This window comes from Nothoprocta perdicaria, unplaced genomic scaffold (assembly GCF_003342845.1).
Source record: "Nothoprocta perdicaria isolate Ctin4 unplaced genomic scaffold, notPer1 scaffold_33, whole genome shotgun sequence".
NCBI classification, from domain to species: Eukaryota; Metazoa; Chordata; class Aves; order Tinamiformes; family Tinamidae; genus Nothoprocta; species Nothoprocta perdicaria.
The window spans coordinates 4,961,972-4,977,666 of record NW_020455566.1 but is presented as its reverse complement, the minus strand read 5'-3'; positions in this window follow the sequence as shown (position 1 = coordinate 4,977,666).

The window sequence follows — 15,695 nt, the reverse complement described above, 5'->3', positions numbered from 1 at the left end:
CACTAATTCTTCCAATGAGCGGCTTCAAGGGTTTGGACACGGCCCCTGGGCACACACAGGTACTCAGACCTGTTTGAGCCCACTGATTTTTGAATCCTGTTCTAAAGTAGCCCAGTACTTTGAATTTCCAAACCATTAAGTATTTACAGTGCTTTTCACTACATTTTTTTGTTAGAAAATTAATTTTCTCAAAAAAAAAAAGGCATTTGTTTTTTCTTGAAACCCAAAAGCTATGAGAAAAAGAAAGTTCAGGAACTGCTCCCCATCTTCATTACTTCTTGCCTCTTTTAGATAGATGAGAAGAAGGCGAAAAGGAAATGAGGAAAACAATTAACAATTTACCAAGAAGAGATAAGAAATGGGAAATGCCTATTGAATTGTGCAGGGGTGGGAAATCGTTCTTCGCATCCTTTCCCTCATYCTTGTCTCTTCTCATTATATCTCCTTGCGTAAGACCCCAGTGCCCAGAAAGATGAAGTCAAGCCTATTTTCTAGGTCTGCTAAAACATCTGAGAGGATTAGGGCCACAAGTCTTGGTTCTAACCAGAAAGATCTTGACCGACAGCAAAACTCCCAGTTTATTCTTGTTCCCCAGTTGCTGAGTGATTTGTCTATGGGTAGACCACATAGATGCATGCTGGAAGGGTGATCAGTGTGTGAACTCGTCCTTGCAATATTCAGAGCAAAGACTCACCCAAGTGGCTGTGAATCCATATTTCAGAACAAGTACCAATTTTCATTTAGCTGAGATTCAAAATGTTGTTTTGTGTTGCCTTTTTTTTTTTTTCCAATTCCTAGACATTAGAGCAGAATGAACTTGAGCASAGACTTCAGGGGAGCTGGTTTCCTATCATTATTTTGATAAACCATGCCATTTGATTTTTTTTTCTTTAGTTTTATTTGCTTAAAGAAACAGAGCCAAAGAGAATTTGAAAAATCAGTTTGAAATGGTAGTACTCCTTTCATCTCTTAATTTCAACATTGCACTGAAAGTATATACCTCAAGTCTGGCTTTATCTCTGAGAGGACTGAAATGCTTTTTAGAAATTATATGTTCCCATAACAGAAAAATAAATAAAAAGAAGTATTAATATTTGCTCTTTATGGAAACTACAGATTTCAGTGGGAGCTTTTGCTATTAGAAGCACCGCACCATACCACTCCATTGCTTCCCAGCCGCAGTAGGACGTGGCTGCAGCCTGTGGGCCTGCACACATTCAACACAAACCTCTCAGGACTTGTCCATGCTTTCCCGTATTGCTGGGAGAGCCCTCCTTCCCTGCGGAGAACACAACAGGAGCCATGTACGTGGTTGCACACGCAGGGTGGAGACCTTGTCCCTGGTTATAGAGGGGGCCAAGAGAAGCAATATGGTCTAGAGGAAGAGGCATCCGTGCACCGTCAGGACTATCCACTGAAATCGCTGCCGAGAGGTTTTATCTGAGTGAGCTCCTTTCTCCACACACCTGGATTCTTCTTAGACTGTATGGGCTGTTCTTTGCAAGAGCTTGTGTGGCTGGATGGTGATGATGCAAACCCAGGAGGAGGTCATGCTATGATTCATGCTCCAAATGCCATTCACAGGGACCTGGGCAGCGGCCGCAACCCAGGCAAAGGAATTTCCCTTCGGAGATGGCACTGGCATTGGAGGATGCCTGCAGCAACCAGCATATGTTTAGGGATGTTCCTGTTTGACATCTAAACAGAGAGGAGATTACCTTGGCTTAGTTCCTGCATGCTTTGCTCCAGCTTTTCTTTTCCTTCTCTCCTGGTGTCCCTTCAAGGAGAATGAGCCCCCCGCCAGAAGTGCTGCAGCTGCCTGAGCAGTGGGTGAATAATGACTGAATTCCTGCCCGTGCASGGTCTGCACTCGCTCAAGACAGCGTTGGAAGCAGCTTGTCAGYTGCCCACTTCTGCTTCCCAGTTCACAAAAGGCAAATGATACTTAACTGGATGCTGCTGCACCACGATCTGGTCCTTGGAAGGTGGGTTGCAGCCCTGCAGGTGCTCCTGGTGCATCCAGACCTCCCAGCCCGGCCTTTGGGCTGGGATTGCCCTAGGACATGGTTCAACTGTTGCGCCGTAAACTCCAGGACTTTTAAAGAAGCATGAAACACCTGCAGCAACGCATCTGCCCTGGTGCTCACAGCGCTGCTCACACCCTGATAGGTGACTCGTAGCAGTTCTCATTAATTTGGGAAAAAAATGAAACTTTGAAAATATGAAGGGAAAATATAAATGAAATAATCATTTGAAAAGGTCCAATAAAATAAATCTAAATCGATTATCTAATAATCCTTGAGCAGTTTGATTGATCAGCTGCAAAATTTGCACACTGCAGTAGTTATTAGCAGCTCTCTTGCAGGTGGGTGCTTTGTGGACAGGATGGGTCCAGATACTCAGTGCAGCGGTCAGAGGGGAAGGGTGGCAGCATCTAGGGCTCCTCTTKCACCTCTTTGCAGCACAACGTTAATGTGTGTGAGCTGCCCAGCCAGCTCAGACCCAGGAAATCCTAGAAATCTGTGAAGGGSGAATATTGTCTCTCATTTCTGCTCTCATTTCATCTCTCCCATGCATATCATTTCAATTAACCTCCACTCCTATTCCATATTACTGGCAGCAATGACAGCTGGAGATAGGGTGTCAAAGCAAAGCACCTTATTTTATTAACTCCAAGATAATCTCCAACTTCACCCTTCCGAGACATGTGTTAATATTCTACCTGGAAAGATGGAAGGAAAATCAATAGACCGGAAAGCTGTGCGTGTTGTCTGCGGCCGCTGGGGAGGATTCGTTTGCCTCGTGACACTTTGTTGTGACGGCTGCTACTTGGTGCCGTTCGGAGGAAGCCCATGCAGCAAAACCAAGATCTTCATTGGGAGRAGCTGTGGCAGGTTTGCAGAGAGCAGCGGTCCCAGGAGCGGTGCCCAGCAAAGAACCTGCAGTGTTTGCTCCACCACCTTCCCACCACCATGGGCAGCTCAGCCCCCAAACACGCATGGACCGGGGTCGTGTTGGCAGCGGCGATAGTTGATCAAGCATCATGGAGCTTCTGTAGATCCAGGAGTTGCTGCTTCTCATCCAGACCCTGGTGGATGATTCTGTTCACACTCAGTAATTGCCACTGCCCAGTTAGATCCATTTGTTTAGCCCGTAGCTCGTTTGGCCGTGCTGACCCAATGCTTGGGATTGCCCATGCCCCCAGAGTACAAGGTATTGGTTTTGGTTTAATGAATGACCCGAGCTCTGCTTTCGTTAATGTAGTGGAGATCCAGCATCCTTCTGCGGGTGCAGTTTCCTCGTCCCGTACGCAGCACAGCCAGCGAACCCGTCGGACGGGCCCGGAGGAGGTGCAGAGTGTTTGGACTCGGAGCTGGGGAGCTGAGCCCTGCACGGGCCTCTCCATTTGCAACCTCACCACGTAGCAGATTTTCAAACYGTTTCCACGCTTTGCAGCCCCTCCTGTTTTACTTCCCATTATTATTCATTGAGAAAATTCCACCCGCATCGTGCCTGAATCCTAACTCGTGCAATTAGATCCTGCCGCCTCCTCACAACGGATAAAGCCCCCTCTTAAGTTCTCCATCTGAATTCCGAGGTGAGGTTGTCCTGGGTGTTTGTTCAGATTTGCTTTTCTCTACCAAGGCAGCCCTATTTGAACATTAAAGAGATGATTCAAGCTAATCTAATCTACCTCCCTACATTGCTTTCTCCAAGCCTTTTTTTTTTTTTTTTTTTTTTTGTGAGTTTGTCTGCTGGAATCGATGAACCTTCCCAGTTGAAGTGATACAGAAAATATTTACCAGGCTGTACTTTCTGCTGCAGGGGAGCAAGCCTCGCAAAGAGAGCACAGAAGAATGTGCTGTCATTTGGCTATTTTTTGCCCCCACCTGTTGGCAGAGTAAATAAATTCTTCAATCCAAAGTGACCCACGTTACCTTTGATAAATACAGTTGCTTAACAAGCGGAGGTACCATTTCTTCCCCGCCACGACAAGGATATGCATTCAGTCATTGGCAAAGTGCTACAGGCTTCAGTGATATACTGCATAACACAGTATGTTTATTGACCAAAACAGAAGACCATGTCCAAAATTACGAAGCTTTATTGATTTGTTTTCTTGTAGATGGTATTTTCCCCTGAAAGCTACAGCATGATCATGATTTGTTTTCATCTCTAACTTCTATATATTTATTGATTTAGGAGGGGGGAAACAAGAAGGAGAATTGGAGTGTGGGCCTCTGATCCGTGTTTCTTTGTGTTTGCCAGAAACTTGAGAGCACGGAGCAAGAATAGGAATTGTGGCCGCTGTGATTTAAGCATGGAAGGCAGTGGAAGATGTTCCAAAGCAATTCATTAAAGGCATTTGGTTTATGCCAAAGAAAGGGACATAGAATATCCCTTTTCCAACCAGACACTTAGTTGTGGCCTTCTATCAAGCATTTCTACCCACTTCCAGTGTGCTGAAGGCCTACTGGCTTATCAGTCTAGAAAGTTGCTTCTTAAGAGTCCTCAGCTATCTTCAATTATGTGGCCACTCAGAAACACAGAATTAATACTCCACAGCTGGCTTCTGCCAAGGGACATGCAATATAAATAATACAAGAGTCCTATAAATAGATCCTAATCAAAGTCACAGTACTTCTGGGAAGGTAGTTTATTTATTCTGGTTGATACACATATACATACRCCAATATATTGATCCAGTATAGAAATTTTTACTTGCTTCCTGCTGTAAATGGCTAGAAAAAGACAATGGTGTCTAGGGCAAAATTGGAGTAGAGCATCAGGCTGGAAACTTGCTTTCAGTGAACTCTGACTGACTCCTTCAGGTTTTTGCACTCTTGTCCAGAGAATAGAAATTAACCTTGGTTTTGAGGCTTCAAATCTTATTTTCTTTATGGTGAGGAACAGATCCAGAATATTTCAGTCATTTTTCTGAAATACAATTTTTATCATTTCTCTTCCTGCCCTCTCTCTCCGTTGAGCACGCTCTCCCTCTCTGGTCAGAAATGTCAAGCTTCAGAAAATTTCCCATCAGAAAAATCTTCAAAACCAATATAAGTCTATAGGAAAAGCTGGCTACAGCAGCAGAGCATGTTTTGATGACAGTACATTAGAGCAGAAATGTTCTGACCAGCGGGCTTCCTACTGCASCTTCAAAATGATGCCGACAGCCTCGGGGAAATCAGATACAGGAGTTTTGCCAGGTAGAGCCCCTRCAAGTGCGACACTCAATTTTGGCCTTTGCTTCCCTAAGGATAAGAACTGAAGTTACCAGTCACCAGTTTACAAAACATACTCTCTTTAAAGAAAGTCATGGGGTGAAAGTCCTCGACGTGTGGTTGAGACGCGGGTGACGCAAGGCCCAGAGGAAGCAATGGTGGACACCACATCTGGCCAGCTGGAAAGTGGAGGAAAAACCAATCTGTTGGCTGAATCACCATGAGACACCGAGAACATTGCTAGAGCTGCACTCAGAAGACCTGGGCTTCATTCTTGCTGCGGAAGAACAGAATGCAATGTTTTTGGAGAGCTTGCAGATCCTCTATGGAGGGAGTTACCTATCTGAGCATAAAGCTGCCTTATTATCCCATGCACAGTTGAGGAGCAGGTGCACAGACCTCCATTCAAGATATTCTTGCATATGATTGGCATCACCTGTGGAGACAAAGAGTCATTTTGGAGAGGGGAACAAAGCAGATCTTTCATCTCAGAAAGCAGCTCCRTGCAGCTCTGCAAGAAAAGCCCGTGCTCAGCTCTCCAAATGGCTACTTTTGATAAGCTTTCTCTGCTAACACACCAAATACTATCCAGCCATCAGTGCAGACAGTGATTTTCATCATTATGCTTGGTGAAAAATAACAGGGAAAAGTGAGACAGTATTATATTTCAATTAAAACTCCATGAAAATTGTGGCTGTGCTTTTTAATGTGATAATGTTAATTAAACTGTGCTCTCATGTTCTGAAGTCTTACAAAATGTCTTGGAAAAGGATAAAAAATAATAGCAGAAATAAAATTGGGCTATTTATCTACCAGGAGATTAAAGGGCTTCTTGTTTCCTTTGTGAATTTAGATTTCCAGAATTAAATGAGTGTGAAGTAATGATAATTTTCAGCAGAATCATTATCATTTTTATTGCAGCGGAAAGTGTGCAGCATTTCATTGTTATTGTGCTTAACTCACCTAATTGCGCCTCGCCACTCGCCGCACCGCGCTGCCCGTGCACGTGATCCAGCCCTGCTCCTGCAGCTACGGACAGTGCTTATTTCCCTGAACCCTGTTCTCAGCTCATGGGGCACTGCAGGTAATGGATGCAAAGCTGTTAGCTACTTAAATAACCCTCAGCCTGGCTCACAGATTTTTTTCTTTCTTTTTTTTTTAAATCTCCAGAAGACCTATTTTTATAGTATATACTATAATTACAAAGTCTAATATATTAAAGATATACTTTAGAAGTGCAGTTCATATAAACACACAGCCTAAAAACACAAAAGCACTTGCAAACATCAATAGACACAAGTGTTGAAGTAGAGATATACGTGTTCCAGGAAAAAGCCTGTAGACGTGCTTTTGAAAGAATAATTACTGTATTGCAGTTGCATTCAGAGAAGTGGTGTGTGCATTTTGAAAGGAATGGTACCTGCCCTGCCCATGTTTGTACTGTCCCGTCTCACTATACATTATACACGTTATACACGTTATACACGTTATATACGTTCAGCTATGACTTAAGTGCATCTGCAGTGGGGCAGACTTTTTTCTATTACTTCCAACGTGGCTAGGATTTCTCCACGCTTAGACTAAGAGTAAGGTAGAGGAATACACAACCTGTTGTAAGACGACTGAGCATCTCTTGTATTTGCTAATGCCTGCCTTCAGTTTTCCATTTAGTCGTCAGTTCTCTGAGATAAGTATTAAAACTTGGTCTGTGTTGTCCTGTTTTTAAGCTGCAGCTCTTAGCTACCTGTTTTGATTTTGTCAGTCATTGAYCTTTTAGGATTTATCCATTAAAATTTTTAAGGCTCTGGAACAGCAGCTACTCTGAGCYCAAGCATAATTTGAAGCTGTTGGTCCAACTCTGAGAAAATGGGAAGAAAAAATAAYAGCACATGGTCCAGGACCCTCCAGAGAGGTGCAATAAAACTGTGGAGTCATCTTGTAAACTGAAGGAGAAATCTCTTCTGATAACATATATTTGTCAGCCTGACATTCTTTATTGCTCTTCAAAGCCCAAACTATAATGGGGACTTTGRGGCCAGGAGACTTTATTATGACAAGTCAGGGCCAGGTCAGAAGTTCTCAGCCCTCCGGGCTTTTGATGCTGCGATTCCTGCCACTCCATGCACAAAAGACAGGAAATGAAACCTAGAAGATATTACATTATGTTATCAAGAATATACTTGTTGGGTTTCTTTTAGCTACTCCCTCATAAACATGCTTACCCCACACCCAGCCACCTCCCCCTCCAAGCTCCCTAAATTGCATTGTACGATGAAATATTTGCTCAGAAGAGTGGGGACTAGAAAACTGGACTAGAAAATAGGATTTGGGGATTCCAGTCTAACGACAGGCGTTAATTGGTCTGGCAAGAAGCGTGCTATGAGTTTTAGTGACAGAGGCAGTGAACCAGAACGGATTTTCCTGTAATACCAAGATTTTAAAATGGTTTTGCAATTCATGAAGCTGTAACCACTGCTCGACATGAAACATGTTTTATACTAAGAGAAGATCTTTTTTTCTCTCTATCTCTCCTAAAGGAAGTGTCAAAGGCTCCTGAGGCTGAGCACGGAAAGAGAAGGGGAGGTCTGTGAGTGCTCTCAGTGCTCTGCATGTAAATCAGAAGTGGCACCGATGAAGTCAGTGATATGACGTTGGTGGAGGGTTAAGGTCAGTGGAAGAGGCAGTGGTTGACGCGGGTGCTAGGAGAGGTGCATGGGGCCCTTCCACGCTCTGCAAGACTCACAGCTCCCTCAGCAGCCCCTCCAGACCAGGATGTGCTGCTCCTCCTGTGCCACAGGCCAGTGCTGGCTAAGGACACATCTGGAACAGGATTACTAGAAAGGAGACTTCTCCCTTTGAGAAGCATGTAGGGAGAGGAATTACAGAATCACAGAATCACAGAATATTCAAGGTTGGAAGGGACCTCTAGAGATCATCTAGTCCAACCTTCCTGCTCCAGCAGGGACACCCATAGCATGTGACACAGGGTGGCATCCAGGGGGGTTTTGAAGACCTCTAGAGAAGGAGCCTCCACAACCTCCCTGGGCAGCCTGTGCCAGGACTCTGTCACCCATTAGACCATGGGGGCAAATTAGACCATGGGGAATTAGACCATGGGGGCAAAACTGGGGGGAACTGGATGGGATATGGTAGACAGAAAAACTGTTGGGGTGTTTGGGTGAAGCCTGGGAGTGAAGGTGACAGTCGCTGCATGAACTCCCCAGGACATCCCTAGCAGCCCAACATCCAGCAGACAGCATTTCCCCGCTGCAGACTTCCAGCCCATRGCCTGGCATGAAGGTTGCTCATCTCAGCAGTCCCAATTTGGCTGCATGACAGGCATGAGGAATCTGTAGACCATAGCTGGGGGAGACCTCAATTAAAATCCCTGCTACAAATTATTCTCTTTCTTTCTTGGAGTAATTCTATACGTGCAAGTCATTAAATACAGCAAGAGCCTCCAAAACAGATTTATTTGCGATATCATCCAGTGATTAAAGTACTTGCCAGGGCTAAGTAAGAGTCATCTTCAAGTCTCTGCAGAAGGAGGAAAAGGTGGTGAATCCATMTGCTCCATGCTCACAAGGGCTCCAGCCCTGTTGGCTGAGCTGTCAGCTGGAGTTTGTTCAGCCTTTCCTTGGTCAAGATACATTTTGAATGGCAGCCAAGATGTAGCCACGGGGTGGACATGGTATGTTCTCCTCCTTAAGAGAAACAAGATCCTCATGTGTGTCCCTCACCACCATCTCTGCTCATCTGGAGGGCTGTGTGGACCTTTTGCTCATTGCACCGSATGGCGCGATCAGCACTTTTTGGAAGCCTCATTTCCAATGTTTTCTCTGGCGATACCTCTGCACTAGGCAACGAATAACTAAAACCTTATATCCACTTTTAATCACACTAAGTCAATGCGCCATAAGGGGGAGGTTTAAAACCAGTTTTTTATGCACCRCTACTTACATTGAAAAGACTCATTACAACCCAAATCAATCAATACAGCCTGTAACTCGAAAGCGACTCCTGAATTGAATCAATGATGCTTATGAAGGAGGGGGGGAAAGCAGAAAGATGAGAAGGAATGAGAAGGTATTAAACACAACAAAGCCTTTTTGAAAYGTTTTCCCTTTCTTCTAAGATAGGAACAGCCTCCTTCTGTGTTTCAGGCTGTAATTTAGAAATATTTTTTTGCTCCTTAAAGATCTTTTTTTCAGGTGAGATGTTGCTCGAGGACCACAAGAGGGCAATGGAGAATGGAGACAGAGCCATGCCCGGGCTCCAGGACATGCTGAGGTTGTCTCCTTGCCCTGCCGTCTTCCCTGACAGCACCCCAAAAATGCCCTTCTCCACCATGCACAGAAAAAGATGAAGTGTGACAATAAGAGCACTTGGGTTTCCAGGATAGCTTTCTTAGAATCAATGAGACATTATTACAAGTAAAACATATGTCTGCTGTGAAGCTAATGCTGTCTAAATCGCATTAAGCTCCTAGCAGCCTGCATGGCCTCTATATGTATTCTCAGAAAGGTGCGTGAAAGCAGTATTGATCTCTTGACTAAGTGTCCTAATGAAATACAAATCTGCTATCATTTAGAGGGCCATCTGTCATGATGAGACATAAAAAATGCTACAAGCAGAACAATAACTATAATGTGATTTGAGATTCCAACCTGCAGGCGCAGAGAGGGCAGCCCCAGACCTTGGCCTCTGGGATCGATTCTGTTTACTGTGTTAAACTTCGTCAAAGGGTAATAAAGAAATCAATCAATAAGGTATTAAAGAAATTTCCATCATGGAGAAGGTACCTGTTGCAGGAGATCTTTGTARCCCAGCGTGGTGATTTAAAGATCCATCTCCACGGCTGAAGTTCTCAGTGAAATGGCAGAGTAATTTAAAGCTTGTTTTGTTATCCTGTCTGACATAATGGTAAACTGCTGAAAAAGAAGTATTATGCGAGTGCTGAGAAGGAAACTAGTGACAGCAGGTTAATGAAGAGGTCATTTTCCTAATACTCTCCAGGCCAGTGGTGATGCAGGACTCACCTACATGAGCTTTCAGGGAAATTAATCCAAATTAACTTCTCAAGTGGGTCAGTTAAACCGTATTCCTCCTATGTGAGTGTGCTCATTCAAAGTTAAAATGGACTTGATTCAATTTAGCTCTGTTCAGTGTAAGCTCTGRTTCATCAGTGCACCCGAGTATTTGCTTACCTCTCCTGAACACGCGTGAAAGGCACCATGGAAAGAGATGCTCTGATTAGGGTTGGACTTGAGCAATACTGCTGTGTTAAGGCAGCGGGTAAATGGTCCAGCAATGACTTTGGGGCTTGTTTTGCAGTATTTCTTATCCTAATTGTAAGTCTTTGGGCSAGGGGCTACCCTTAGTCCACAGTTCACAGCACACTGCAGCTCCTCTCAACTGAGCTAATGGGGCATTACAGTAATTCATTTTTGGATGCACTCTCCTCACTAGYCCTTCCATGTCCCTTAGTGCCTGGGTGTTTCAGGTCATCATAATCTTTCTTGCATGTCCCTTCCATCTATCTCTCATTTCCTGCAGCAGCAGCAGCCCGGACTTGCTCCCACACACATCTTTATCCAGAAAGGCAATAAAGTCTCCTTTGGGCCAGTTTACTGGGAAGACTTAAGGCATCTCTGTGGGGCAATACTGTGATTACCGTCACCCAGTGAACAAGCGAGCAAATCCACACAGAGAAAAGAGTCCAGGTGCTCCAAGCTGAGCGGAGCGGGTGGGTACCAAAATACTGTCCTGGCRCAAAGCCCCGAGTGATGGACCAGGGAATCCTCAACCCTTGATCTGTGCTTCTGCTCCAGCCTGAGTGATGGAGCCTGGTTTTCAGGCACATTGTGTGTAGGATGTGGACACTGATATGAGCTACTCTGTGGTCCATGCCCAGGCTTATTTTCTGGAGAAAAAAAAAAAAAAAAAGATTTATTTTTTTGCAAGGGAGGCAAATGCRAGCTAATACTTATACAATGTGGATAAAACATGGTGTGGAACAACAATAACAACAAAAAGAAGGGATAAGTCGGATGAGGTTTCATACTCTTAGGCAAACACACTGCAGCCGCACAGCCACAGGYTGGTTCTTCTCCTTTCTGCACATCGCTTTATTTCTTCCCTCGCCAAATATCTGCAGTTTGCAGAGCAGTGCTGCTTGGGCGATGAACCCCCCTTCTGAAACCACCAGCTGGGGTCTAGTGAAAAACCATTGCTGTGTACAGTGCTGTATTGTGGGAGATAATATATGTCCAAATTATTTTTTTGGAGCCTTTTCCCGGAGTCTTTATCTGCTAGGCTTCAGGCTGTGGGATCGATGTGCTCCTGTGTACTYGTGTGCTTTCCATCTCAGCAGCTTTTCTCCGAGAAAGGCTGTGCTGGAGCTTGGCTTGTGACAGTCCCTGATAAGCCAGGTTACTGCATTTCTCTGACACTCATTTCTTCGGCATGGCCTGGGTAATTTCTGTGCATGTCCAGAACTTATCCTCATTGAAGAAAAAATACATTTGCTATTAATTGAGGGTCCTGTTCACCCAAGTAATGATCAGTATTAGTGACCCAGCACCTGGCAGCAATMTAGGTGGTTATTTTTTAAGGAGGCAGCTAGTAAAGGGGGCCAAGGTGGATCTTCCTGTGTCGGGGAGGTTTAGGTCTCTGAACGTTGGACTTGAGTGTTTTAGATCTTGGTGACTGATGGGCAGTTTCCCTCACCAGGGAGACCACCAAGAGACTGGCAGGAGCAATACAGCGAGTACAGAAAGGAAGGGAGCAAAGTTGGGGAAAAATAACCAGATTGGCTCTTTTGAGAGGGAGACTCCAGTTTCCCCAGGCCAGGCCTGGCAGGGAGGAGACATTCCTGCTTGAGAACTTGGCCCACCTGCTTCAAAGCTTGAGGAAGAAGCACCTGGAGCCCTGGGATGCTCAGGAGAAGAATAGGAGCAGTTGCATCTGGAGAGAAGRTGATGGGAAGGGAAATGCCACCCTGTATGAGGATGAAAGCCTGGCTGTCACTGAGACATGTTGGCTTACAGAGTCCCTCTCTGTCCCCTGGCTGATGCTTGTCCCTTGGTGGWCTATTGTAGGAGTAACTCTGCTTTACCTGGCAGTGACAATAGGCTTTTACCTGTAGTCTATGGGCCAACTAGTTCAGATTATCATAGCCAAATTCCTGTTACAAGAAGCTCTGCAAGGGCCAGAGCTGGAGGTGTAGCTATACATATATAACCTCCTACATATAAAACCTCCTTTAATTCCCTCTGTTGTTGGTAAATATTCTACCGTCTAGTATTAAGTGAACATAATTACTGCAGCTTAAGGACGAAGGAAACTATTTAATGGGGATACTGTCAAAGTATTTTACCCTAAATTTCAAAAGCTGTTATTTTTTTTCTCTCTCCTGTTGTTAGTAATAATCCCCTGAAAGCTGGCAAGTGAAATGTGCTGCCTTCCTTAGCAGTTGTTTTTCTTTGTTATGTTTCTCAGGCCAAGAGTAAAACACGCGCTTTCAGTCTCAGTGACTTTTACTTTAGATTAAGGAAAATAAACAGTGAGCAATCTTAGACTCTGGGAAGCAGTATCTGCTGCAGCCACGCTCTCCTGGTTTGGGAGCAGCAGTACCCGGTGCCAGCTAAGAGCTCCTGCAGCAACAGCTAAGGTTGATCATGCTGCAGTCAGATCCACCTCTCAATGCCTGAGAATGAAACGCTCCTGACTGTATCTCCTGGTCTAACTGCTTCTGTCCCTCCGCTTCCTCCCCTGCCATCAAGCAGCTCTTTCTGCAGCTCTGTGATCCCTTGCACCAAGCACAGTGTGGTTGCTTGGTTGGGGAGCTGGGCAGCTGTGGCATCCATGCTGGTGGAGTAGGGAGGCAGTAGGAGGGAAAATTGGATGTGAAAGAGAAAAAACAGTGGTGCCCTGGGATCAGTCTGTGATGAACTTGTATGTCTTACACCAGCAAAGTGCCTTCTGTTCATGCAGAGATGTTGCCTGCTCAAGGGACCTTACAGAATGGTGTGAGCACCTTCACGGACATCAGCTATGGAATAATGTGCCTCAACCTCTGCTTTGCTGACATGGACAGAGTAGTAWTTTCACTTACATTAAGTATGGAACAGCAGTCACAGCCTCAGTGTGTCTGACTGTCTCTTGCCAACAGGATACTCAGTTGTTTAAAGTGATGTTCTAGGCAGCTTCACAGCAGAACTACTGGCATCTCTCTTGAAGTAGTGTCCCTCCTTCTGCTTTGTAATGACGCTTCCTCCTACAAAGTACATCAGTATAATAAAGCTCATGCTGGCTCTGGGTTCCTGGAGATAATGTTCAAGAATGAATGAGCCCAACTTGCTCATCAAATCTCAGGGTGATGTTCGCAGGAGCAGCAATTAAAGCCCCTAGTTCAGTGCAGCAGAAACATTCCTGTATTCTTATCAAGTAGAATAATAGACCTGATTAACCAGAGTCTGCTGAGACAAGTACAAGACTCCTTTGCTGGCAGTAGATCTTTCTTCTCCTTCCCCATCGCATACTCCTGAGTGTAGTCCAGCATCGGCATCTCCACTGGTGCCAGCCAGTTTGTCAYGGGACAATCCAGATGTGGAGCAAACCTTACCAATGGCTTTCGATATGGAAGTTGTGGCAAGTTATTACTTGAAGAGGCACGCCATTGCAGCACATGCAGTCCTCTGAGTTTTTGCCATTTGCATGCGAGGTTTATGCAGGTGCCAGATTCCTGCTTTGCACTGAGGGGTCTGTAACGTGGCCAGAAAACTGAGAGTTTGGGCTAAGCGAACCTTGACAAATCAACAATGTTCCAGGAGCCTCTAAGTATCCTGAATTAAGCATAGTTCATAAGATGTGATGTTAAAGGTGATGTTTCCATCGCTAAACTTAAGGACATCTTCATGACCCCCACCGGATCAAGGTAAATCATCATGCTGTACCTAGCTGTGTGTAAGGTAGCTACATGCTGCTCCCCCAGCTGATCTCAGCCAACGGGTGACTTTGAGAGCTCTGTTCATCCTCTGTGGCCTCAGGACAGTGCTGGCACCTCGGTCACCACCCCTCAGCTGCTGCATTCTCCCTGGACCATGGCAAGGTCATTGCAAAGCCTAGCGAAGGGGATGTAAGCAGACTGTGGTCCAGAGGCGCACACACTGTCAGTCAATGTGTTTTTCCATCTGGGAGACAGTAACTAGCAGCTAATCATGCACTAACCTCAAGCAGAAAGCCCCATAACTTGGACAGGGTCAGGGACGCCTGTCAGGGTTGGAATCCTGCCGTGAAAGGCGTGTTGAGGACCAGGTTTGATGTCTATGGCTGGAGGAGAATGCCATTGCCTCTTCTGACCCTCCTCTGTGGCCAAACAGGCAATGAGATGCCACTTCAGGCATCCATTCAGGTTAAAAATATTATCTGTACGGGTTTGGTTTGTAAGTATTAAGAGGGAGCTGATTACCCCTCATTAAAGGTTAGTAAGTCTGTCTCCAAGTCTCTTTATTTTGAAATTGCAGTCACATCTTATTTTGAAATCACTTCATTTCTGATACTTGATTTTCCTATAACAAACTTATTTCCATCATTTTTCTGACAGTATACAGTTTCTTGCTTTTTAGGTGCTAGTGGCAGGAACCAGTTTCCTCCATTTGCCAAAGAACTTTCTATTTCCTCCTCATTCTCTCCAACTTTCTGCCACAAAATCTAAGCCATGATTGACAGCCCAATTTAAACTTATGCTTAATATTGCAATCAGGAGTGGTATTTTGTGTTTGCTTTTTGAAGTGAGGAGAAAGGATGGTTGAACTTGTCTTCTTGCAATCATTTCACCCACAAAAGTGAATATATACAGTAAAGTGAAATTTTGCAAGTGAAGAAGAAAAAGAAAAGGAGAAGGGAGTGGGGAGGGGGACATAAGAATGAACTGAGATTAACATCCTTTAAAATGTGCCTGTTTACTCCTATCGTCTCAGAGCTAACTTTAAATAGGATAAAATGATCCTTTAATCCCCTTTATCTTCTTAAGAGCTGCTGTAAAAGATCTACTTGACATTTGAAAAATGAAAAAAAAGAAAAGCTTGTAATATTCATCAGAAATGGCAGAAGGGAAAATTTGAATTTAGCAAAACATTAAGAATTAGATCCTCACTTGGGCACAAATTATCATGGTTTCATTTGCTTAGACAGAGTGCTATGAGCTTAGAGCAGTTCAGGACTGTCCCTCCAACTGGTTGGAACTTTTGGCCCCCAAGTGTGTCTAATGCAAGGCTCATTTCAGTTAGTTTGGCTCCTAAAGCAGCGGAAAATCCAGCTAACACCATCTCCTTTCCAAAGCTGGTGAGGAGAGGCTGGGGGACTCCTTTTACATGGTCCAKGAGGTCTCCTGTTGGCACTGTGGCTTCTGTCCATGCTGTTTGCGGTTTTGCCTTTCCAGACTTGGTGGATCTTGCTGACTTGTTT